Here is a 25,988-nt window from a genome sequence, read left to right on the forward strand (position 1 = left end):
AGAAGCCGTGGCAAATTGCTGCAGTGCATCTTGTAGATGATACATATTGTAGCCATGGTGCACTGGTGGTGGAGTGAATGAATGTATAAGGTGGTGGATGGGGTGCCAATCAAGCGGGCTGCTTTGTACTGGATGGTGTCGAGCTTCTTGAGCGTTGTTGGAGCTGCACTCATCCAGGCACGTGGAGATTATTCCATCACACTCCTGACTTGTGCCTTGTAGATGGTGGAAAGGCTTTGGGGAGTCAGGAGGTGAGACACTTGCCGCAGAATACCCAGCCTCTGACTCGCTCTTGTTGCCACAGTATTTATGTGGCTGGTCCAGTTAAGTTTCTTGTCAATGGTGACCCCCCAGGATGTTGATGGTGGGGGATTCGGTGATGGTAATGCCGTAGAGGCAGAAACCCTCATCACATTTTAAAAGTACTTGGATATGCACTTGAAGGGCCGTAACCTACAAGGCTACGGACCAAGCGCTGGAAAGTGGGATTAGGGTGGATAGCTCTTTGTCGGCCGGCACGGACAAGATGGACTGAATGGCCTCCTTCTGTGCTGTAAATTTCTATGATTCTGTGAATGTCAAGGGGAGGTGGCTAGACTCTCGCTTGTTGGAGATAGTCACTGCCTTACACTTGTGTGAATGTTACTTACCACTTATCAGCCCAAGCTTGAATGTCATCTAGGTCTTGCTGCATTCGTGCATGGACTGCTTCATTATCTGAGGAGTTGCGAATGGAACTGAACACTGCAATCATCAGCGAACATCCCCACTTCTGACCTTATAATGGAGAGAAGGTCATTGATGAAGCAGCTGAAGATGGTTGGGCCTGGGACACTGCCCTGAGGTACTCCTGCAGCGATGTCCTGGGGTGGAGATGATTGACCTCCAACAACCACAACCATCTTCCTTTGTGCTAGGCATGACTCCAGCCTGTGGAGAGTTTTCTCCCTCGGTCAAATGCTGCCTTGATGTCAAGGTCAATCACTCTCACCTCACCTCTGGAATTCAGTTCTTTTGTCCATGTTTGAACCAAGGCTGTAAAGAGGTCTGGAGCCAGATGGTCCTGGCAGAACCCAAACTGAGCATTGGTGACCAGGTTGTTGGTGAGTAAGTGCCGCTTGATAGCACTGTCGACGACACCTTCCATCACTTTGCTGATGATTGAGAGTAGACTGATGGGGCAGTAATTGGCCACATTGGATTTGTCCTGCTTTTTGTGGACAGGACATACCTGGCTAGTTTTCCGCATTGTCAGGTAGATGCCAGTGTTGTAGCTGTACTGGAACAGCTTGGCTAAAGGCAAGGCTAGTTCTAGCACACAAGTCTTCAGCACGACAGTCGGGATGTTGTCGGGGCCCAGAGCCTTTGCTGTATCCAGTGCGCTCAACTGTTTCCTGACATCACGTGGAGTGAATCGAATTGGCTGCAGTCTGGCTTCTGTGATGGTGGGGACCTCAGGTGGAGGCCGATTTGGATCACCACTCGGCGCTTCTGGCTGAAGATGGTTGCAAATGTATCAGCCTTGTTTTTTGCACTCGCATGCTGGGCTCCACCATCATTGAGGATGGGGATATTCATGGAGCCTCCTCCTTCCGTTAGTTGTTTATTTGTCCACCACCATTCACGACTGGATGTGACAGGACTGCAGAGCTTTGATTTGATCCGTTGATTGTGGGATCACTTGGCTCTGTCTATAGCATGCTGCTTCTGCTATTTAGCATGCATGTAGTCCTGTTTTACAGCTTCCCCAGGTTGGCACCTCATTTTTAGGTGTGCCTGGTGCTGCTCCTGGCATGCTCTTCTGCACTCCTCACTGAACCAGGGTTGGTCCCCTGGCTTGATGGCAATAGTAGAGTGAGGGATATGCCGGGCCATGAGTTTATAGATTGTGGTGGAATACAATTCTGTTGCTGCTGATGGCCCACAACGCCTCATGGATGCCCAGTTTTGAGTTGCTAGATCTGTTTGAATCTATCCCACTTAGCACGGTGGTAGTGCCACACAACACGATGGCGGGTGTCCTGAGTGTAAAGACGGGACTTCATCTCTACAAGAACTGTGCGGTGGTCACTGCTACCAATGCTGTCATGGACAGATGCACCTGCGACAGGTAGATTGGCGAGGATGAGGTCAAGTAGGTTTTTCCCTCCTGTTGGTTCTCTCACCACCTGCCGCAGGCCCAGACTGGCAGCTATGTCCTTCAGGACTTGGCCAGCTCGGTCAGTAGTGGTGCTACCACTACCTCTCTCGCCTCTCCTTTAAAATCCATCTGTGAAGCATCTTGTGACATTTTCCTATGTTTAAGGCAATATATAACTGCACGTTGTTGTTGACACCTCAGTACAGTACTGAGGGGGTGCATTGTTAGAGGTGCTGGACTTCAGTTGAGGTGTTAACTGAAAGTCCTGTCAGGTGGTTCAGGTGGATGTTAAAGGTCATCTAGCACCATTTGAAGAAGAGCAGGGAATTCTCCTGGTATCCTAGCTAATGTTCTTTCCTCAAACTAATGCCACCAAAAATAGATTAACTGGTTATTCATCTCATGCTGTTTGTGGGACCTCACTGTGCGCAGACTGTCTGTTGCATTTGCCTGTGTATCAAGTGTGACTGCACTTTTGAAGTAGTTCATTTTATGAGTAGCCCTTTGGGACATTTGAGAGACATGATGAGGTACAACTGGGATTATTGCAAGGGAAGTATGTGAAACAACATCTTTGGAGCAAAGATATTAATGCAAAGTTACAAAAATGTAAAAATTGTACTGTACTAATTAATTATACTAAATGCAAAAGTGATAACTTAGAAACGTGTGCTTCACTGAGTATTAAAATGGCATTACATTAAAAAAAATCTGTTGTGATGTTATACTTTGGGCTGCAATGCTGCAGTAGTCCTTTAAAGAGTTAAGGCATGTTTTTGAAACCGAGATTTCTAGCTGTACTGTGACTGACACAAAAAGTAATTCCACAGTTTCAGGAAACTGGTTCCTGTTTACTGAATCACTGGCAAAACATTCCTAAGCTGAATGATCGTGGAGAAACAGCTTGCTCAGATTGTCAATAGCTCTTAGAAATAATAGCAGCTTCTGATGAAGTTGGAAAGCAACAGGAAAATAAGTAAAACCTATTATAAAACAGTTGTCCAAGAAATCAAGCAAGGAAAGAAAAATCAATAAGCTGTGAAGGTTGAACCTATTCTCAAGCTGTTTTCTATTTCACAGTTTAATGGTGTTTTAATGTGTCTGTCACTGAGCTCTGCATGTCACACAGGTAGGTGATTCAGAGACAGAACACCTCACTAACATAACCTCACTTTGAAAAAGCTTTATTTCTGTTTAAAAAGGCCTAACTTTTCTGCCTAGGAACCATTAATTATTCAATGGATTGTTTTAATTGTCAAAATCCATAGATGATTAAACAGTTGTTTGAATAGTCAGGCATTATACAGTAAAATGTAATTTTGGCAGAAGTGTAACAATAAATTATGCATTGCTTCAGTTCAGTGGATACTTTACAACATGTATAACATGCAATTATGGATAATTTGTTAACAAAATGTTATAAATTAAACTATCCATTCCACTTGAAAGCAGAATTGTGCTTTCTGTGCAATTTATGTTATTTAATGTCGTATGATTTTTCAGTCAAGCCACATTTAATAAGATGGTCACCATTTTAACCTATTAGCAACTGATGAAATGTATTTTTATGCTTGGTTCCTTGGGAATAATGTAAGCGATAGTTATTCTTTGCATCTCAAGAAATGAGGGCAGCAAGCTTTAGCATATATTTCAGGTATTACTTAATTAACATATTAGGAAGGGAATGAAAATGTGAGCTACAATAATAAATGAAAAATTCTAGTTTATTGAAATACTTTAGCTCAGTTTCAAAATTGGAAGCCAGAAGGAAAGATAATACATTTGCTGCAGAAAATGCTTTTAAGAATAAATTGGAAAGATATTTCCTCATGTTAGAAATAGCAAATGAAAGACTAGTTACAATAATCTATCTATCTTCAATTCACACATTCTGTCATTTTGTTCCTTTCACCTCACTGCAGCTTGCTGTAAATGGCAGGGTAGTTAAATAGTGTACATTTAAAGTCGTTGCAAGAATTTTTCAGATGCTCCCATAGGAGTTTTAAGTGTTGCTCTTCACTGGAAGTTGCATCTGTGACCATAGTGATTGGAGACTTGAATCTCAAAAATCAATACATGACATACATCAAACATACGCACGTTCTGTGCTTAAGAGTCCACATATTGATTTTTGGGAGTTACCACTCCTGAAGTGAGAATCCTAAATGCTTTGTTATTCAAGCACCCAGCTTCATGGGGTTTATCATAAAATTAATTTTAAATGACTGACACAGAAAAAATGAGGATTGTTATTGAAAGATTATACACTGAGGTAACACTGTCCTTCAGGTTATTCATCATTAGGATTTCCTGTGAATCATGTGACATTATTCTGTAATAATGATGCATCAATAATCTTGCAGTCTTTTAGCAATGCAATCTTGCCATTGTTTTTAGCTGTCATTAGCATTGTCTTAATTTTCTTATAGACCGTTCTCATGTGATCAGTGTTGGATGGTGAGTATAAGGTTGTAACTTAATAAAAGTATTCAGAGATATCCATAAACCACATGATTTACGTTGTCCTATGATCCCTTCAGTTAAATTAGTCTTATTACTCACTCACACCATCTGTACGTCTATATTTATTTTGCACCTTGTCTACAATGATGTACTTGAGCCAGCCTTTGAGTGCCTTAGAGGATAATAGTTTTTATTGTGATATCACAGATCAAAGGTTATTAGGCAATAGACTACCAGCTCCTGCAGTGGGTCACCAGACAGTAATGCGATAGGATGCATTTTATCGGATTCACAATTCTAGGCTGGGGATGTAACATACAATTAAAATTAATCTCTTTTTTTGTTTTAATGTGAATAAATCTCTGCGACAGATCAATTTTTTGGGAAGTGGTTTTAGAGCTAACTCATAAAAAGAATGATCTCACACCTGTAATCTTGGAGCTGGTGATATTGTAGCTCTGAAAAAGTGGTGCTACAATTAGTCAACTGTAGGAATTGGATCCACTTTTCTTCAAATCTCTTAATGGCCTCGGATAAAATTCAACAGCCTGAAAATGATCATACATGTGCTGCTGTATCCACAAGTCAGGTTTAATTCAACAATGAATTATGGGGCAAACATTAAAATATGTAATTTTTGCAGGAAAATAAAATCTACAGTTGCTGCTTAAATTCCCGACAGTAGGCTCGAGCTCTGCTGCTGTACAGCACCGAATGTTGCAGGTTCACTTATTTTACCATTCAACCTGCACACTGTGCAACATTAAAGCAGCGAGTTGCACTGTCACGCAGTGCTTGGTAATATGCCTTAAATTGTATCTTTCCATTTTTTTTTAAGTAGGGTTGAGAGAATTTAGTTAATTTAGACTTTGCATTCATGATTCAAGTTCAAATTTAAGAAGAACCAAAGTTCAAATGCAAGTCTAAATTTGCAAGTTGGTATGGAGGAGTAGGGTGAGCACCCCATGGGGAAACTACAGTTAAGCAAGCAGTGGATGGCATTCAAAGTAGGGACTTCAATTTAAAATGAGGTTTATTCATTTGTGTGTAGTTTATTAATTTATAAATAAATTGAAATGTGAGCAGATTATAATCTCCCAGTTTAATAAGGGGAACTTTCATGTTAGCTGTATTGCACAGAATATGTATTTTGGTACAATGCAATTGGTTCAGTCAGAATTGCAACAAATCAGAAGTTACAATGTGGAAACATTTTTGGTTCAATATGATTGACTCAGTCATTTTTGTAACAGTCAACAGAAATCAAAACATTGAACCAGTCACAAAGCTCCTGTATGAAACTTCAGAGAGATGGACAGGGCAGGTAGAAACATTTTTTTATATGCCCTGGAATGTTAAGGCAGCCAACGCGCCACCCATCATGATCTGAGTCTCAACGTCCAAACTGTAGAAAATAACCGCTCACCATAAATACTGTGAACAATCCCTTTCCCAGTGGTAGGTAACAAAGTAGCTGTGAGCACTGAGTATTTATTGCACTATTAGCCTGATTTTTAATGAAACCCCATGATCTTGCTTTGTGTTCTCGCCTTGGTTTCAATGGCGAGTTTCAGGAAGTCCGGGAAACCCGTGGATGCACCGTTAAATCTGAAAGTACGTTGAGATATTGCTGCAATCCAGCGATTTGCATATTTAACTTGCTAAACCACTCTCCCGAGAGGGTTACATGCAAACAGCCGAACGCGCCCGAGTTAAACGTGGAAGTCAGCCGGTTGGAGCTGGCTTCCGGATGCATTCATATTTTCCACGAACGTAACCTCCCACTCACATCTCAACCCATGCGCTGCTCCATGTTAAAATTCCCCTACATGATGTTACTAAATGATTCAGTTAATACTGTATTTTTAAAAAAAAAGAGGCACGGATTCAAGGTTGTGAAGGGCAAATTTGGGACAGACATCAGGACGATTTAAACAGGACGGTTAATAGATGGAACAGATTGGCAAGAAGAGTATTCAAGGCCAAGATGTTGCACTGATTTACGAAACTGCTGGATGCTGTAATGCTAACATGGTAAAGTTGGTATTCTGGAAGAACAAGATCAAATGAGCTTTTGGTGGGGCTTTTTCAACCAAACTATCCCTGAGATATATAGTTGGAAAAGATTGTCTAGATCAGGTGAAGTGAGGCCAGGGAGATTTGAAGACAAGGGTACAACTGCGCCAATATGTCAACTAGTGCACAAGTTTTTTTTTCTCTGAAAGTTTGCAATTTGCATACAAGTAGCTTTCATTGTTTCAAATATAAAATGGCTCAGATTCTTGATTAAGGTAAAACTCAAGAATTCCTAGATCTTAAGCCACAACTTCTATGAAATATAATATCCATTTGTTTTTGAATATTAATATGGAATTTTATATATAAGAACACTCATTACATCCAATTAGCTGAGTACACATGGATAATTGCTGGAGGGACTTTAGGTGTAATTACTTTTAATCCCAAGTGATTTTTAATTTACTCATCACTAGTTGACATTGTGTGCAAATTAATTTAATCACGTATGGTTTTAGATTGTTGTATTATATTAGAGCCTTCGTTAAAAAATGTAATTCTTCTTTTATAGTGGCATTTCTTTTTACAAGTTGCAGTTTTTGTGGCTTTTTAATTCTTGAAAAGAATAGTGGTCACTGCATCCAGAAATGCACAGGTTGATAAGATAATACATATTTTGTGATAATTATAAAGGAAGCAAAAATAAATCATAAAATGTAATTGGATCAGTTTAGTTGTATTCACTTCTTAAAGGTTAAAAGATATAGATTTTTGTATTTTTTGTATACAGTAGTATAAATATTCTTAAAAATTATCAGGTAAAAATTCCCATCAGCAACATTATCACACAATTTTTTTACCTGTTCGTATTAAAATCCTCTCTCCATTATTTCAATGGTGGCAGTAACCTGTGTAAAATAAATGGATTGATTCCTCCATTAACAGAACAGTGAGGAATTCAATTGGAGCAGATTGTTCATTCACATGACCTCACAAGCAGTGATTTCCAGGATTGTTACCTGTTCTCTGTAGTTATCCAACCTAAATAATATAATTATTAATGTTTTACTTAGTTTTATGGCTGTAGCTTTCATACCACAATCATAAGGACTTATGCAAAATCCAAGAAGTGAATAATTTACTAATGATCTAATGTTAATAATTAAATCTAATAGCTTTATTAGAATACAGGTAACTAACAATCATCAGCTTTGAAATGATGATTTCTGGTAACGAGTGTTACATCCCACAGCCATTTATAAAAGTTAATTAACAAAGTATAGAAAATATAGTTGCACGTTATTGCTGCAAACTGGAAATAGTCAGATATTTGGATGCAATTTAATTTCAATATATAACGGAATTAACATTCTAATTTAAATGCTTCAAGAATTAACATTCTTAAACCATGAATACCCCTGAAGTGACTACGTATATCGTAAATCATCTCTTAGATTGGGATTTAAAAAAAAATCTGTAATCAAGCTGGAGTTATCTTCTCCTTTAGCACATTCCCAATTTATATTTAGTTTCATTTGTCCAATTCTTAATTTTGTGTTGCATCTGTTTTCTTTTGTAATTTTGTAATCTCTTTTTTTCCCCTCTGATGTAAGCTGCTATTCCTTGAAAATGTGTATTTTATCCTTGCTTTTTTCTGGCTTTCCCCACATTGGATTCAAAGGGGAGAGAAAATTGTGCCAGTTTCCAGCGTAAAATTTACTCATCTGTTTTCATAAGATGTTGTCAGCTTTTATACCTTCCAAACTTTTTTTTCTCTCATTCTCAGTTACTTTGGCCCAGTAATTCCTGTCACAACGCGTGAGTACGGACGGGGTACTCACGCGTGTGCCCGGAGGAATTGCCGGTTTTCAGCATGCACTGAAAACCGGCATTTCCTGTCCTCTGACCCAAGGGGTTAAGAGGCAGAACGCGTGCGACTGCACAGGCAGCGCGTGCGCAGTGAAATTCCTTTTTTTTTCCAGAGTTGCCCGAGCGTAAAGGCCTCCGGTCTTTACGCGTGGAAAAACCAGACGTAAGTACTTAGTTTTACAGGTAAGTGGTCTTTTAGTACAATTTAGAATTTTTTTTCCCACAGGTTTATTATTTTTAAAGAATTTACAGTAAGGTAAGTTTAGTTTTAGACCCTATTTTTTTTTAAATTTATTTTTTTCAAAAATTTGATTAATTGTTTAAAATATTTTTTTAAACTTATTTATAGTTAATATAATCAGTGGGATGTTTTTTTAAATTTTATTTAAAGTTTAAGTAGTGTTTTGGCAGCCCATACTTTTCATGAGTTTGACAGTTCTTACTCTCAAACTCATGAATGAGTTTCCCCTCCCCTGATTGGCTGCACAGTGCTCACCTGATCCCAGCCGGCACATCGCACTAACTATGCCGCTGGATCAGGTAAGCACATCGCGCCGACATCTGAACCGGGCCAGTGACAGGAAATGCAAGCAGGCCCGGGCTTCAGATGTCGGCGCGTCGGGTGAGTGCGCATCGGGGGCTTGCATGCGCGGCAAGCTCCCGATCCTAATTTCAGGGCCATTATATTCTTCTATCTCAAAACGTTTTGTCTCGATTCTGACCATCCTTTCCTTTCTGGCCCAGCTTTCTTACCTCTTCTATACTTAGTTTGCCAAACGGGGTTTGGATGGGATCTGAAATCAGCCAAAATCCACCCTCTTTGTGACATTGAAATTTGTATGAATTATGCTTCCTAAGCCAATGGTGGTATGTTTCAAGCCACTAATGGCGTGGACATTTGCCATTATAAACCAACATTTCTCCATATCACATATTTCCCCTCACACTGCTCATCCTGTACCACCTCTAACTATTCTAGCGCTTTCTCATTTGAAACTTATTTTAAATTAAGTTAGTTGTGCTTGGGCACACACAATCAGAATGTGCCATGTTCTTGTGCATATCATGCATGTGTTATGTTGCAAAAATAAAAGCAACCATATAGGTGCCAAGATGCGATAATATAAATGGGGCTGTGGCACTCTGTCCAAGTGAACTGAAAAATTGAGACTCGATTGCAGCACAAATTCCATTTAAGAAAGGCATTAGTTTCTAATCTCCTCAAATCAAACTTGCAAACATTGCTTAAAACTATAAAGCTTCCTGGCAGCACATTGAAGTTTCAGCTTTACACTTTTAAATATAGTCTGAAGGAGTCAGTTTCCCACTGTAAATCATGTGAAATTCTTTCTTCTAAGAAGATCTTGCAAGAGTATTTATTTTCACAATAAATAAACACTGCACTGCAAACACTAAAACAGCTTACAGTGGAACAAACCGCTTTCCCTAATGACACAAAATGAAACATCTATTCCTTGAACAACAGTCTCCTCGGGCAGAAACTGCAATAAAAGCCATAACAGACTGAACACAAAAAACGATGTTGCATCCCAATAATTCATTCTCCAATAAAATTAAAATTCTTTTGTTTATTGTACTGTAAAATTAATCTGTCGAGATTGAGTCCCACAATGATAGTTCTTTCTCGTTTGATCCCCTGTTCTTTCACACAGTAAAAATACCCGTCCTGGCCAGATTTACAAATGTAATAAAAACCAGAAAAAGTTGAATACGTATACTCAGCAGATTGTGATTATTTGTTCATATAACGAGGAGTTCTTTGTAAACTTGTGCTAGGGCGAATGAACATAGAGGTTAATGTGGGGAAAAAGTAGTATTTTTAGAATAAAGTTTCACTGTCCTGCTCCTTAAAACCTACCTCTGTGACCACCTGACCTAATACCTCCTTATGCTGCTCGGTGTCAAATTTTGTTTGATAACACTCCTGTGAAGTGCCTTGCGGCGTAAAGACGCAATATAAATGCAAGTTGTGGTTGTTGTTGCATGGAAAGCACAGCTTCAAGAGGAAAACTAAAGGTAATTTGCAGTTTCTAAAGAAAACCTCTTTGCAAGGAGAAAATCTTAATGAATTGCTAAAACATAAAATGCTTAAGATTCAGCAAGATTTGCACGTTCGAGTGACAATTTCTTTATGAAAAGTTTTTGGAAAATGCTTTTCTTTGTTAACCAAACATTTGATGTCAAAAATCGGCTTGTAAAAATGTCATTGCATTGCTTGCATATGATATCACTATGATTACAAGATAGGAAGGTCATTCTTAGTTCATCCATCCATCCATAAAAACCTTCTACTGTCAAGGTTTCATTTGAAGTAATGTTTTGGATGTATTTTTTCTATACTGTTTACTAGTATATCTCCTATGAGGTGTATTCTCAGTCATCTCCTTTCAAAGATTAAAAAGCGCAGGTTTTTCCAATCTTGCCTCTAACTGAGTTCTCTGAAGCTAGGGATTGGCCTTAGGGCTCCTCTCCATGCTGCCTCCAGGGCTTGAATGTCTCCCTTGTATCTTGGTAATCTGAACTGAATATAGTGCTCAAGATGTGATCTGAACCGATTAGAAATAACCAGTGGCTCTTTTTGCTTTTCTCCCACCCTGGTGAGAAAAAAGTCTTTTGTTATGGGGGGTTTGCTGCAGCAATAAATGAATGTATTTTACAGAGAAGTCTATTGATTGTGATCTCCTACAGCATTAAAGATGTCTTGCTGCATGGTTTAATGATTCAACATTTTGGTGTACCAACTTATATGGCAGAATGGACTTTCACCTGTGACACCCCTAATTTGGTAACTTCCCGATCTCCGCTCAACCATCCATTTGAACAACTTCCGCAAGGAGGGAGTGAAATTCAGAAGGTCAGCCGATACAGACCGCTTTCTTACACATTCTGTTAGCTGGTCTCAGAACTGTTTTGCCAGAAACGGCCTTATTGGCTGCCAGCAGAAAGTGAGCACTAGCTTTTCCATGTGGCAAACTTCCCCAAAGATGTAATAGATGTAGTATATGTAGATTTTCAGAGGACCTTCGATAAGGTGCCTAACAAGAGCCTAGTTGGAAAAATTCAGGCCTATGGCATAAAACAAAATGTATAAAATGTTGTCTGATGGAAAGGAAACAAAGTTCCAGTAAATGGGTGTTGCTTAGTCTGGGTGAGGGGTGTAAATGATGCACCGCAGGCATTGGAAGCCCATCATAATTGTTCAAATAAACTTATTTTAAGCTATTTTCTTTTAATAAAAACACTATCATTAAGTTTACACCTTTAAAATTATCAGAATTTATCTGTTATAAACTTCAGAATATATTCACTTTCAGCATCTTTGATATTCAGCACCAACCGCTGTCTACATACAAATTTTTGTTCCTTGTAAGCCAGAAATTCCTGACATTTCTTTAAATATGTAATGTATTTTTGCTAAGAGCTGTACGTACTGGGCAACATACTAAAGATTAGCAGATGCATTGCAAGTGTTTATGTTGGCTAGCCACTTTAATTTTACTCTAATTAACAAGGAAATGCATGTTATATCAAGATCTTTTCAAATGAATTGATTTTAGGTGCATTCATTGCTCCTATTGTATCTAGGCCTACTATCCTTTTTCAGGCAATAATGTATTTTTTCATAGTTACATCACACTTTTTCTGGTTTTATTCTCTATAAGGGGGAAAAACAAATTAAATTACTGCAACTCTCTTAATGTAGTGATATTGAGACCAATGAATGATGGAACATTATCAATTATAAATGTGCAGGTCTAATCACTGTGTGTAACTATAATACAACATACTGATGCTATTCTTACTTTGTTAATCATTTCAGAATTCATGTAGGCGTATCATATCGTGGCTTCTACCTGTTTATGTCTAATTACTGAAGCTGACTTTCTCTTTATCTGCAACCTTTAAAGAGCATTTTTTTTGTATTTGTGGTGTGCTCGTTATTTCGGCCAACTTTGTGGGCTTTAGGAGGTTGAGTTCTTTTGTGAAGTGCAGCCTCCGCATACTGTTGGTGTTGGTAATTTCACTGGAGGTCTTCCAACAACCAGTGCATTGCTGAATGTGCTAAAACAGTAACATGGAATGGTTGGACTTTCTGACTTGGGTTTAAGAGGGTGGCAACGATTTCCCTTTACTGTCAGCAAAACAGAAATTACAGCCATTTTTCTTGGAAGCTGATGATAAGTCCTATTTTCCTTCATTACCATCTCAATTGTGCTGAATCGTAACTATATCCATATAAAATAGGCAACCAGCTTTGCTAAACATTATGGGAAAGGTGTAAGTGGATTTAAAGGTCCCAGCAGGTACTTTCTAAGGTTTTTCAGAAAGTTTGTTTCTCAGGCTATTTTATGTTATTCTTTTCCCTGCTGACGATTACTTAACCATCTACCTTTGTGCCTTTTGCAGTGGGTCTGCCATTTCCCCAACCCTGTCAGTTCTGCAGAGGGCAGAATGGATTTCCCATTGGGAATTCCCCTGTATTTTTTTTTGGAGGAAGAATAGGAGGGAGGCCAAGCTGGTCAGGCAGCACTGAAAGTGCATGGCACCCACCCGTGGGTACCCAGAATATATAGACCGAGGTATTCCTACTTTCACTTGTCCCAAGAACAGTATGCCGAGTCTGTGCTTCACAAAAAAATGTGTTATATGCTGTAACCCGGCCTGTAGCCCAACTCTACCATAGGGATCACACTGCCACTACCTGTTAGGGTCAGAACTCTCTTTGTGCTATGGGGTTGTTCTAGGCTTCCATTGGGGACATCTCTAAATTAGCTAATCAGCTATACACATATGCATTAAGCAAGTCACAGATGCATTGTTTGCTTGTGGAAGCCATTTCATCCTGTCCCCTATGGGCAACCAGCGGTAGCATGACTGGGTACTGCAATTTTACAAAGGGGCAGGATTTCTCCAGGTCCAAGCAGTCATAGATTGCACCCATGTGACCATAGGTGCTCTTGATCAATGTCACCATCTATATCACCAGGAAAGGATTCCATTCTCTCAATCTCCAGTTTATTTCTGACCAGCAGCTCGCCATCATTTAAATGAATCCCCTCTTGCCTGCCAGCTGCCATGCATTTGCCAACACTGTTCCACACTGAAAGGGAAGTATTGGGTCGCTGTTGGGAGATCAGGGCTATTGTTTGCAGACACAACTGCTAACATTTTTATGGTTTCTCAGGATATGAGCTGAGTGTCGGTACAGTGAGATCCATGTGGCCTGGGTTATCATAGAGCAATCTACAGTGATGCTGAAGATGCACCTTAGGTGCCTGGATCACTCTGGGGGTTACGCTGGAGTTTCTAGGAACATGGCGGAATGCTACCTGCTGCAGAACTCTACATTAAAGAGGCCCCAGAGAACAAAGACACCTGGGCATGAGGGGATCACCTAGAGGAACAGCAGCAGCCTGAGGAGGGATTGCAGAGGAACTTATTGCTGGTAGCAAGAGACATTTATGCTACTCTCAGAGGAGGTACTCTCACTCCCTCCACATCTGACCACTGCATCAACAATCCTATCGATATCTTGCCTGTTCCCTCCAGAAATATGGAAACATCGACAGACTTCTCTGTATGCATCAACTTGCCCAATTCCCACTCATGCCACCTGACTAAAGCCTCCCCAAAGCCTTGCCAAAGACAAAGGGAGTAATTTTAACCGCCCCCCGCCCTCCCGCAGACCGGTGGGAGAGGATAGGTGGGAAGGGGTTAAACCTGAACAAATGTGAAACCTGACCCCAACCCACCGTGAACGTGCCTACTTCCAGTTTAACCATGGCAGGCTTGGTGTCGGCCGATTAACCTGCTCTGTGTAGTGTCCGTGTGTAGATAAAGACACTGAAGACAGGAGTTGGTTCATAGGTATTTACTAAGCAAGTCTGGGGGGGGGTTTCTAAAGGATATACACAATACACAGGCTTATATAGCCCAAGTGGCAATTACCGGCATTACGCACACCTGGGGCTCTTAAAGGCACATACACCATAATTGCTCTTAAAGGCACATACACCACAATTCCTCCCCTTCTAGCTAACTAGTACATCATATTTTAAGTAATTATTAATTACATGTTATATGCAAAATAATATACATTGCTGTATTAATTAATTATAAGTTAGTCTCTCAGGAGGCTTCCTGACTCGGTCCGGATAACGCCTCGGGGGTGTAGTAGTTTCTGGTGGTGTAGTAGGTTCTTCTGGCAAGGCTGATTCGGCTTGAAGGCCAGTGTCGGGTTCATCGGGCTCCAGTATCACCGGATCGGAGGTAGATATGGATATCTCTACTTCATCGTTAGATGTATAGAGTGGTGGTGTAGGTTGTCCCTTTTCGGATGACTTGATGATTTGGTCAGCATGGCGCCTTATTATGCTGTCTCCGATGTCCACGGTATACATCAGTGGTCCTAATCGTGTGCAGATAGTTCCAGGCTGCCATTTCTCGGTACGGTAGTCCTGGGCCAAAACCGGTTGGCCTATCTGGAAGGCCCTAGTTGGCCTTTCATTCATGCCCTGAAACTGCCGGTTCTCCACGTCCCTTCGGATGTTGGGCTTGACCAAATCCAGCCGGCATCTTAGGTTTCTATTGTAGAACATCATGGCGGGAGTTTGGTTAGTAACCATATGCGTTGCATTCCTATATGCAAATAAGAAGTTATCCACCTTGTGCTGAAGTTTTATGTCTTCATTACCCATGGCCTTGATGGCCTTCTTGAAGGTCTGGACAAACCTTTCAGCCAATCCATTGGTGGCGGGATGGTATGGGGCGGACGTGTAGTGCTTTACCCCATTGTTCTTTAAGAACTTTCTGAATTCTTCGGACACAAATTGCGGTCCATTATCAGAACATATCTGCTCCGGCAGCCCATTCCTGGCAAATATGGTCCTTAATACTGTGATGGTTTTTTCCGTGGTGGTGGAGGACATCTTTATTACCTCCGGCCACTTGGAGTGTGCATCAACTGCGATTAAGAACATTGAGTCCATAAATGAACCAGCAAAGTCGATGTGCACCCTTTGCCAGGGAGATGAGGGCCACTCCCATGGATGTAGAGGGGCCTGTGGCGGAGCATTTTGGACCTTCTGGCATCCTAGGCAGCTCTTGGTCATGTCTTCGATGTCTCCATCGATACCTGGCCACCATACAAACGCCCTAGCTAGGTTCTTCATTTTCACTCCACCCAGATGCCCCTCGTGAAGCTCCTTTAGCACTTTATCCTGGAGTTTGGGTGGAATCACCACTCTGGATCCACACATCAAGGTTCCTCGGCACACTGACAGCTGTTCTCTTCTTTGCGAGAATGCTGGCAACAGTGGTTCGCCATGTGCTGGCCATCCCTTCACTGTTAAATCGTAGACCCGTGAGAGAGTAGGGTCATTTCTTGTCTCCCTTTCAATGGCAGAATTTGTCACCGGTAGACATTCCACTATGGTAGAGTGGAATATCTCTACTGGGTCTACTGTAGGTGCCTCTTCTATCGTTGGCAACGGTAGGCGTGATAAACCGTCAGCATTCCCATGCTGTTTTGACCCTTTGTATTCAATGTTGTATTGGTGTGCCCCTAGAAAAAGGGACCACCTCTGTAGTCTTTGTGCCGTCATAATGGGGACACCTTTTTTTAGGGTTGAATATGGAGATGAGGGGTTGATGGTCAGTCAGCAAGGTAAATTTTTGTCCGTGTAGGTAATGGTTGAATTTCTTCACTCCCCATACCAGGCTGAGTGCTTCCCTGTCTATCTGGGCATAGTTACGCTCAGCTGAATTCAATGAGCGTGACGCAAAAGCTATCGGCCGTTCCGAGCCATCAGGGAATCTATGGGACAATACCGCTCCTATGCCGTAAGGGGATGCATCGCACGCCAGTCTGATTGGTAGTGATGGGTTGTAATGAGCCAAAATTTTCTCGGATGTGACTAAGTCTTTACATTTATGGAAGGCACGTTTACAGTCTTCTTTCCATTTCCAAATCACTCCTGTCTGTAGAAGATCATTAAGAGGGTGTAGAATAGTTGATAAGTTCGGTAAAAATTTATGATAGTAATTTATTAATCCCAGGAATGACCTTAATTGTGAAACATTTTCAGGTGCTGGGGCTTTTATAACTGCTTCAATTTTTTCAGGTGACTTATGCAACCCTTCCTTATTAATTATGTGGCCACAATATGATATCTGATTTTGGAAAAATTCGCACTTGGGGCAATTTGCTCGTAGGCCCCGTTCTTTCAGCCTAGTGAGCACCTGCTCCAAATTGGCAAGGTGCTCGTTGTCATTTTCTCCTGTTATAAGGATGTCGTCTAGGTAGCATTGAGTTCCCGGAATCCCTTGCAGGACTTGCTCCATAGCTCTTTGCCAGATAGCTGGAGCTGATGCTACTCCAAAAACCAGTCGATTGTACTGGTACAGGCCTTTGTGTGTGTGTTTATTGTGAGATACTTTTTAGAGGTCTCCTCAACCTCCATCTGTAGATATGCCTGTGCCAAGTCAATTTTTGTGAAACGTTTCCCTCCGGATAGTGAGGCGAAAATATCTTCTATCCTCGGAAGAGGATACTGTACCGTGTGAAGGACCGGGTTTACAGTCACCTTAAAGTCCCCACAGATGCGAATTTTTTTCTGTTCCTCAGAGTTATTTTTCAATGTTTTTTTCATGACTGGAACGATGGGTGTTGCCCATTCGCTCCAATCTATTTTGGATAATACGCCTGCATTTTCCAAATTCTTCAGCTCTGCCTCGACTGCCGGACGTATTGCGTATGGCACCGGTCTTGCCTTAAAAAATTTTGGAATTGCTGTATCTTCCACTTTTATTGAGGCGGTGATGCCTTTCAAGGTTCCTAGTTTCTCTTGAAACACTTCTTTGGCGTTGGCCAAGATGTCTTTTAATCGTTCAGGTGTGATGTCATCATTGTTTTTTTCCTTACTGGTCACCGTCAGTGCTTGAATGGAGTGCCAGTCTAAACGTATCTTCCTTATCCATTCACGTCCCAACAACGGTGGACCACCATCTTGTAGAATGTATAAATACAACTTTTGTATTTCTTTGCCGTTGTATACCACAGGCACCCTTATTTTTCCTTTGGGGTAGACTTTCTGCCCCGTATATGTTTTTAAGATAATGGATGTGTCTTTTAGAGGTATATGCGAAAATAGCCTCTCGTAATCTCGTCGATTTATTACGGTTAGAGCTGATCCTGTATCTAGCTCCATTTTAACTGGGGACCCTGCTATTGTGAGGGTAACCCAAATGGTTTGGTAATCCTCTTTGGCAAGTACATTATGTAATTTGAGACAGCTTAGTCTCTTGTTTCCGGAGTCGCTATCGCTATTCTGGTCTTCGGAGCTATTGTCCGCCATCATTTGTAACTTCCTGTACTTTTCTTTATTGATTTTTTGTTTTCTGTCAGTGGATTTATTTTGTCCAGATTGGCATACCCGTGCAATGTGTCCAATCTTACCACATTGCCTGCATGCTTTGCCCTTGAACCAGCAGTCCCTCTGGTTATGGGTGGATCTGCCGCAGCGATAACATCTTCCGAACTCCTGTGTCATTTTATGGGTGCCGAAGTCCTGTGTCTCTTGTTGTATCTCTGCAGCTCCTTTTGCTGCTGCTTCGTATGATACAGCCATACTGAAAGCTTTGTCCAATGTTAAATCTTTTTCAGAAAGCAGTCTTTTTTGTGTTCCTTCACTTAAGAGACCGCAAACAAATTTGTCTCGAAGATAATCCGATAGTCCTGCTCCGAATTGGCAGTACTTTGATAGCTTTCTTAATTTGGTTAGGTAATCAGCATTACTTTCATTCTTGTGTTGATTTCTCTTGAAGAACTTGAATCGTTCCGCTATCAGCAGCGGTGTTGGGTTTAAATGCTCCTGCAGGGTATCAACAATTTCTTTAAAAGTCTTGTCCTTTGGTTTGGCTGGAGTGATTAAATTTCGTAACAGCCCGTATGTCTTCGCGCCCATTAAGTTCAGAAGTACTGAAGCTTTTTTTTCATCTGTTATTCCATTTGCAGTGCAATAAACCTCTACTCTTTCCACGTATGTGGTCCAATCTTCTATTTCGCCATCAAAAGCCTCAATATTACCAGATTTAGGCATTTCAGAAAAGATATGGCGCTTCCCGCGCTTTTTTTTTCTCTCTCTGTAGCAACGATATGGCGCTTCCCGTGCTTTCCCGCCGCTGCTACCGATAACAACGCTGTTTTACTGTGGTTTCCGTTTATTCACTGTTGGAGACTCGTTCCCGACGGAGGTCTAAACGCTGACCTGTTTGCCGCGCCGGCCGTCTCTCGAGTGCACCCTCCCAGTCCGTTATTGCTTGCCTCCGATTTCGCTGCCTGTCTCAGCTGTAGAGCCCGCCGCTGGAGCTCCAGCCTGACGCCCAGGAAGGATTAGCGCAGTACCTGTCACCAGCTTGGCCAGCTGGTGAAACCACAGTTTCTCTTACTTCCTTGAGTCTTCTGGATGCTGGAGGAATTGATGTAGTTGAGGTGCTGCCGAATTGCAGGTAAGTCCGTTTCCACTTCGTCGCCACTGTAGTGTCCGTGTGTAGATAAAGACACTGAAGACAGGAGTTGGTTCATAGGTATTTACTAAGCAAGTCTGGGGGGGGGTTTCTAAAGGATATACACAATACACAGGCTTATATAGCCCAAGTGGCAATTACCGGCATTACGCACACCTGGGGCTCTTAAAGGCACATACACCATAATTGCTCTTAAAGGCACATACACCACACTCTGGAGAGGCCGGTCGGTAATTATAATATTTAAATGAGGTTCTGTGCCTCAGATTTTGGCAGCCATTTGAATTTAATGGCTGCAGGCCGGGTTTCCCAGGGCTCGGAAAATTTGGCAGCTGAAGGATGGCGGGAGCTGCCAGATCCAGCAGGTAAGTGCTTTTCGAGCACTGCTTGTGGGCCAGGAGGACCAGGAGTGCTTCCCCCGGCTCCTCAAACAAACCTGCTGCTATTTCTTCCCCGCCCCTGATCTTCAGCTCCCCCCACACCCCCATGATCACTCCGCCGTGCTCAGAGCCCCCTGCCACACAACCCCCGATCTTCTCAATTTGCTGGGGACTGTCCCCAGCGGTCCCTGGCTGCTGCCTTGTACCGTAGCTGGCCAGCCTCTCAAACTGGCCGGCTGCCAGGCAGGAAATGGAATAAAAACATTCTAATGAAGTCCTGTTGTTAAATTCGACAGGACCTCCGCATTCTCGGCATTTCCAGGTTTTCCGGCCACTGACGGACACGCCCTCTCCCAGGAATCTTCCTTCCCAGCTCTAGCAGGGAAGTTGGCTGGCTGCCCTTGTCCACCCTGCTGCATGTAAATGACTAGGCACGGTGAGGCCCTGCCTCTACTACTACTGAACCCAGGGGCCACAAGGAGAAGGGCGGCAGGAAATAGTGTGCAGGGGCTGCTCTATTTAACATGGTTGCTCCATTGTTGCTGGGCAGCAAATTCAAAATGGTATGATGAACTTACAGCTGGGACCTGCCGGACTACTTCTCCATCTCTTACTTTTTCTGTATCTTGGGGTGGGCACACTTAATGTCCCTGGGGCAAAATATTTAGCTTTTACATTTTTTAAGCCCATTTCCTTCACAGCTCGCTTAAGCAAATTGTCCATCCTTGATCAAAGAAAATCAGAAGTGATCTAATTCAGTAGTTCTCTAATCTTTTTAAGCAAAGTCTCACCAAAACATCAGCCTCTTGTGCTCTGTAGCTAAGCATGCTTCTGCATGGTTACAGAAGGTATCTTTCCTACTCCTCCTCTGCTCCTATCTCTCCTCAACTTTCGTTTCTGTCCATCTCCCCTTTATTTCTGTCTTTCTAATTGTTCTCTTCTCACTTCTGTTTCTCCTTCTCCATCTCTGTCTCTCCTCCTCCATTTCTGCTGTACCTCCTCCTATTGCACTTTTATGGCTCTATCTCCTATGCCATTTCTGTCACTCAGTCTCCTCATTCACTTTTCACTCTCCTCTTCCCACTTTTCAACAGGTCAGAACACTCTTGATGCATGCAGACTGAGAAACGCTTGGGCTGAATAAATAGATGGGTTAGAAAGCACTAAAAGTGGGAGGGTGAATAAGTAGGTGCCCCAGAAAGTACTCAGGACATTGGGACACGCAGGCAAGCAGATGGGCTAAGAAGCACTCAGGGCAGGTGGGTCAGGAACTACCTGAGGCAGGAGGACGAGTGAACTGGTGGGCTGGATAATATTTGAGGCAGACAGGCATTTTGAATAGCTGAGAAATTAGTGAAAGCAGTTGGGCTTGCAATCTGTCAGGCACTTGGGATATACGAGACAAAAAGCACTTGGGTTATATTAGTGAGCAAGCAGGCTGGAAGGCACTAGAAGCAGACAGGCCAAGAGGCACTTGGGATGTTGAGCAGAGAGATCAAGACACACTTAGGTGGGCAGGCGTGCAAGTGAGTCAGCGGGCCTTGGGCTGAGCGGGCAGCACTTGGCTGAGCAAAAAGGCCTAGAAACACGTGGGCTGGGCAGGCAGGAGACTTTTATAGCCTGACTCACTCCACTGAGAATTGTTCTCGGCTGGTCAAACCTGCCCAGAACCATAGCTGTTAATTCAATCCATAGTCTGTGCTGAGTTACCTGATTTTGGCTAGGGCAGTGATAGGGGCATTGTCATTAGTTGCAGGGCCTCTGGGTTATGGAAAGGAAAATTGCTTGTGCAGATTGGTTGTGCAGTGACCCTGGCTGGAAGTGCGTAAATGTGAATGGGCTAAAAATTCAGTTTGGGGCGCCCAGCTCGCCTGGGCGCCGGAATTACCGCTGCGCGCGGAGCCACTTGCGCCATCGGGATATTCAGTTTCAGTGCCCCAAGTGGAAGCTGGCCGCTAAACAAGGCTTTCGGCACCCCGCTTGGGGGCGCTGAAACTGAATATCGGCGCGCAAAGTGCCGCAGCGCCACCCGCTGCGGCACGGCAGGCTGCGGTACTGCAGGCCTTCCTCCCACTGTTAAGGGGGAGGTGCCTGCAACAGCGCGATCCCCGCTCGCGAGTGCCGGCAAATGAGCCCGGCACCAAGGAGAAGTGCCGGGCCCTCGGGAAACAGCCGGCAATGCCGCGGGGGTGGGGGGAAGGAGGCCGGGGACGGAGGTGCGGGCAGGCGGCCGCTGAAAAAGCGGCCGGCCGCACCTCCACCTTAACTCGCCCCACTACCGCCACAGGTAGGCCCCTGTGTACCGGTCGCTGTTTGCGGCCGGCGCGGAGGAGGCGGGCGCGACCAAATATGGCCAGCGGGGCAATAGCGGGGCGCTGCGCACACCGATGACGTCATCGGTGGCGGCGCAGCGCTACAGGCTAACGCCGCCATTAGCGCCCCGCTAAATATCGCGGTGGTTGTGGCCAGAGGCGCAAAAGCCCTCTTTGGGCGCAAACTGGTGGCGCAGGCCACTCAATTTCTAGGCCAATGTCTCTGAAGATATGATCGGTCTCATTTGTTTGCCCACCACAGTTGAATAGCCTGTTGACCAACTCACTGTTAAAGCTCACATTTTAATACTTGAGCAAGGTACCAGAGGGACCAAATCAATGAGCTGGATTTTGTCAATGGGGAGCTTTTGGAGGTGGGACTGCTGCTTGCCAGCTTTCAATCCTGCCTCCATCAGCTTCTGGCCAACCAGCAGGATTTCCCCTGATTGACCTGGTTAAGCCCGCCCAGCGGGCTCAGCAGGCCAATTAGGGGGAAGTCAGTGACAGAGCACGTCAACGTCTGACGTGCCATCTGTCAAGATTTTTTGAAAAAAGACATGTCAGCGTTTGACAGCTCTGTGAAGCTGTCAAACACTGACATTCTGTGTAGTTTGATGAGTCCTTGTGTTCAGGACTCATCAAACCTTTCAACTTTGCAGAAATCACCTGGCTGTTGGATCGGAGGACCTGGGGCAGGACGGCTTCCCGCCTCCTGGCAAGAGGGCACGGAGGTGGGATGGGGCGGGTGAAAATTCTGCAACTTTACCGGCAGCCCTGCCTCCGTACCCGCCTCCTCGGGGCTGACAAAATCCAGCCCAATGTCTTTAGGAGGAGAATATTGTAGAGAACAAAAAACCTTCACAGACAACAGCCTTAATAATGTGGATGGTCTCTCAGCAATCTTAAAGGAATAAAAGAGGTTTATTATTATACATTGTATAATAAACTATAAAGCTTCTCTACTTTAAAAATATACAATAGTTATCAGATCTTTAGATTTATGCCCAAAATGCAAATCCATTTCTGCATTGACACCAAGTGCAACTGTCTGATTATCTAACAGGATGTACAGATACAGTTGATTCTGTAGTGTGAACATATTGAAGCTCTTTTTGTCATAGATGCTCACTTAGGAATTTAAAATCTAAGTACCTGCTGTGCCTTGTAAAATTATTATGAGTAAATAATAGGGAAATGTTACATTCTGCTGCTTTTGAACTGTATATTAAAGCAGACCAGGAACTTTCACTTCACTACTAACCAATCCATTAGAATTTACAATAGGCAAAAAAAGCACAGCATTTAGCTTTAAATTGGGAATTGATCCCAGCAAATCCAAGGTGAAGAATATGATGAAACAGCTGATGTAGGGGATAACTCATGGTCCCGACAATATCACAGTAAATATCCAGATCAATGGCAGATGGCATTGAAAGAATACTTGGATATGTAGTGCCGTAACCTACAGGGCTATGGACCAAAAGCTGGAAAGTGGGATTAGGGTGGATAGCTCTTTTTCGGCCGGCACAGACACGATGGGCTGAATGGCCTCCTGTGCCATAAATTTCTATGATTCTATATCAAATTGTATGGCAATATCCTCCTCAGTTGGTGCACATAACAATACCTCTCAGAGTTATTTAATCATTGCACAAGAAAGGAGGCAAGACTGACTAAAAGACCTAACACCATGCTCCTGTGTATTACTTTGTAGGATGAGATAGAGACCATACAATGTCTGCGTACTACCATTGAATGAAAACTCGAGGAGACCAAGCAGCGTTCCGATAAGGAAAATCGAACATTGAGTATATATTTTGCTTAGAATAAATCATGCCATGACAGTTATAATTCCAAATCCTATATTTCATCAGCTTTATTGATTTTAGGATTGTTTTCAACTCAATGCACTGGTTGTCATTATGGAAGATCCCGTGTCTCTACGTGATTCCTAAGAAAATTGCATCTTGTCATTAAGAACATGTATGAGTAATCCCAATGGTATGTGAAACAGAAGGTCAGCTATCAGATCAGTTCAACATCAACTGAGGTGTTGGGTCGCAATGTATGTAGTTGTTTCTGTTTGCGGACATTAATGGATTGGCTCCAACTAAAGTGCTTAGTATACTTGGCTGTGGCCCAAATCTGTTCTATATGTGTAGGAAAATATGGCTAACTTAGAAATTGATGGCTAACTTAGAAAATATGGCTAACTTAGAATCTTGGAGTTTTCCTATTAGCTCAGATGATAAAGGAACTCTGTGTCAGCTTGGCTCAGTTGGTTGTATTTTCGTCTCTTGGTTGGAAGGTTATGGGTTCAAACCCCAATCCTGGACTTGTGTCGCCATTTATGTTGACACTTCAGTACAATACTCAGAGAGTACGGTGAACCCGTACAGAGAGTACGGGTTCAAATCTGGCCTCGGGTGACTGTCTGTGTGGAGTTTGCACATTCTCCCCGTGTTTGCGTGGGTTTTCTCCGGGTGCTCCGGTTTCCTCCCACAGTCCAAAATGTGCGGGTTAGGTTGATTGGCCATGATAAAAATTGACCCTTAGTGTTAGGGGGGATTAAATACACGGGGTTACGGGGATAGGGCTTGGGTGGGCTGGCTGTCGGTGTAGGGACCGGGTGCTAGGGTTTGGATGATCAGCCATGATCTCGTTGAATGGCGGAGCAGGCTCGAAGGGCCGAATGGCCTACTCCTGCTCCTATCTTCTATGTTTCTATGTTGTGCTGTGCTTTGGATAAGACATTAAACTGAGATTCTACCTGCTTATTTCAAACGGTTGGGTAGACATTTTGGATCCCATGGTTCTATTCAAAAAAGAGCCTGGAGTTCTCGTGATGTCCTGGCTGGTACTAGTTGAAGTAAGATTTAAAAATGAGCGTAACAGGGCACGTTTAGTAGAACGCAATTGCGCAGCAAAATGTTTAAAGATGAAATGTACTAATTACTCGTATGTTTAATTGCAGAAATGACCATACCAGTTTAGAGAGATGAAACTTACAAAAAGAGACACTGACATAACCCTTTTCTGGAAAAACGAAACTTAGTAGTGGTCAAGAGAGAGAGGGTCTCGTTTCTCAGAAATCACATGACCTGATGACTCATTTCCAAGAAATCAGAGGGGCCACAGGCCCATACAGTGAAAAGTGAAACTTATGTTATTGGTTACCTTGTAGAAGTTAGACACACCTAGTTAGTGATTAATGTATAGACTTTTAAATCGATTGGACCTCTGGAGTAGGAGGTCTCGGAATATGTGTATAACTGTGTAAACCTCAAGAGATTCGGTGGAGTTGGAGCCTTGTGTTGGGACGCAAGAGCCATAGCTCCCCAGGCCTGAATAAACCATTTTTACTTCAATTATTGGGTCTGTCTTTCTTACAACAAGCCAGTGTTGTCGACTTTGTATATCACTCAGTCCACACTTTGGGGGCTTACTTCACTAGTCATTGCTGTTTATGGAGAATTACCATGCACAAAATGGCTGCCACATTTGTTTACATAACATATTTCTGCCAAGAACACACGAGCTGCAACATATGTTCATCAACATTCTGTTTTCTCCAAAAAGCCTGCACAATTCCATACAATGCTTTCCATACCTATAGGACATTATACTATATCATGCCATTATATATTTTTTTATTCGTTTATGGGATGAGGGTGTCGCTGGAAAGGCCAGCATTTATTGCCCATCCCTAATTGCCCTTGAGAAGGTGGTGGTGAGCCGCCTTCTTGAAACACTGCAGTCCGTGTGGTGATGGTACTCCCACAGTGCTGTTAGGTAGGGAGTTCCAGGATTTTGACCCAGCGACGATGAAGGATCGGCGATATACTTCTAAGTCAGGATGGTGTGTGACTTAGAGGGGAACTTGGAGGTGGTGGTGTTTCCATGCGCCTGCTGCCCTTGTCCTTCTAGGTGGAAGAGGTCGCGGGTTTGGGAGGTGCTGATGAAGAAGCCTTGGCGAGTTGCTGCAATACATCTTGTAGATGGTACACACTGCAGCCACGGTACGCCAGTGGTGGAGGGAGTGAATGTTTAAGGTGGTAGATGGGGTGCCAATCAAGCGGGTTGCTTTGTCCTGGATGGTGTCGAGCTTCTTGAGTGTTGTTGGAGCTGCACTCATCCAGGCAAGTGGAGAGTATCCCATCACACTCCTGACTCGTGCCTTGTAGATGGTGGAAAGGCTTTGGTATTTTGTCTCCTATTCTCAGAAGTTCAAACATAGAGAAACCCACGGAATATGTACTG

General features: G+C 42.9%; 1 long non-coding RNA gene across 1 annotated transcript; it reads left to right on the top strand.

The window, feature by feature from the left end:
- The first annotated feature begins 6,012 nt into the window (after nt 1–6,012).
- LOC147100106 (uncharacterized) lies at nt 6,013–25,096 on the top strand. Its single transcript, XR_015073833.1, has 3 exons — nt 6,013–6,061; nt 23,443–23,729; nt 24,703–25,096. It is a non-coding gene; the product is annotated as an uncharacterized LOC147100106 (long non-coding RNA).
- Nucleotides 25,097–25,988: the final 892 nt, after the last annotated feature.

This window comes from Somniosus microcephalus, chromosome 27 (assembly GCF_052327205.1).
Source record: "Somniosus microcephalus isolate GS21.2 chromosome 27, FLI_Smic_1.0, whole genome shotgun sequence".
Classification (NCBI taxonomy): Eukaryota; Metazoa; Chordata; class Chondrichthyes; order Squaliformes; family Somniosidae; genus Somniosus; species Somniosus microcephalus.